This window comes from Entamoeba invadens (assembly GCF_000330505.1).
Source record: "Entamoeba invadens IP1 unplaced genomic scaffold scaff_1105074726279, whole genome shotgun sequence".
NCBI lineage: Eukaryota > Evosea > Mastigamoebida > Endamoebidae > Entamoeba > Entamoeba invadens.
In genome coordinates, this window is record NW_004440261.1 from 1 (window position 1) to 1695 (window position 1695).

Genomic DNA, 1695 nt, shown 5'->3' on the forward strand with positions numbered 1-1695 from the left:
CATGTTGTCAGTTGTGACAAAAATAGCTGTAGGTTCGGTCATGAGTCTGATAAACTTAAACTTGATGAAGAAACGTTTGATGTTGCTCGGGTCGTTATTTGTCAGGCAAATTTTGTTTCTCCATGGACAGACAGAGGTCCGCTGCTTCCTTTGAAGAAATAATTTAATTCATTTACAAGTGATATTTATAGAAATATATTCTACACAAATTATATCGGAAGTTTAGTTTTTTAATGGTAATGTGACTTGTTTTAAAATAGAATAGAATGGATTCCATTTCAAGAAAAAGACATTCTGTTGGTCGGAATAATTCAAAGATCTTATTGTAATAAACTTGAAATTACTTGTTATGTCCAAACATTATTTATTGAATAATATTTGAAAGAAAAATTATTCAATAAATAATAGAAATAAACCATTCTTGTTATTCGTTTGTAAATGTTGTAAATTCCAATTAATTTAATTGACTATTTCATTGCAAAATAAATGATTCAACTATAATCAGAGCCATATGTCACTCCTTGTTGAATAACAAAGAAATACCAAGAATTAATAGAAATGATTAAGTATTTTTATTTTATTCTTATCTTTATATATGTAAAATATAAAAAAGCAAATCAGGTGTTTAAGGAGATTTAAACTGATTTTTTCTGACTTGCGGCAAAAGAGTCTTTTTCTTCCAACTTTTGGAACCATGAATTATAAATTAATTTATAGTAAAAATGAGCTATACACACTTCTCTTTCAAGTTTGAAATTGGAGACTAAAACTCTAAAAAAATACAAAATGAGTTTCATCGAAAGCCTTGGTTTCCATGCTCCAACTACTTCCGCTGGTTCTCCAAGTAAAAAGTTGTGGAACAAGACGTGTGTGAAAGTGATGAAGCGTGCCACAAAGTGTTTCCAAGAACTGCGTGTTGAGGTATCCAAGCACGACCTTTCTCCAAAGTCCGTACAAAAGATAACCGAGCAAATCGAGAAGATACGCGGGACGTTAATGACAAACCCATACCTTGAAGAACAGTCACCTGAAGACATTTCAACATGTCTAGTTGCTTTGTTAGAATCTTTAATCGACTATTTACTGAAAGCCGAGTCTGATGACACTACAAGTGATTTGTATAACATTATTGATTCGCTGATTACATATCCAGGATATCAAGCATTCCTTTACGACGAGTTCCCCCCTCAAGATTTGAAACCTGAAATGGCTACTATGTTTTGCAATTACTTCTCTGCACTCATTCGAACTGGACTCCTTTTAATAAGTGCACTGAGTTCTGCTCAAATTCTTGAAACAGTCAAAAACATGAAGGACAAAGTCAAGTTCAAGAAACTGTCGTCCTTCCAATTTGTGATGACTGCACCCGCTCTTGAAACATGTCAATACGAGGCAGTCGGTAAACTTTTGGCGTCAGTCTGTTTGCGTATTCCCTCAATGCTTAGGGATTTGTTTGAAGCGGCTTCTGGTAAGCCAATTCAAGTCTGTCGGAACATCCATTACATCTCCGTTTGGGACACTTTCTCAAAGTATTGTATTTCACAGAACAAGACGTGTCAAAAGTTTGTCGAAGGTATTAATGGCGTCGATAACAAGTGGACATTACACTTCTCTGCTAACTTCCATTAGCTTATTTCTTCTATTGTGAGTATATCACTCATTTATTGAAGTACTTCGATCACAAATCAGACCAAT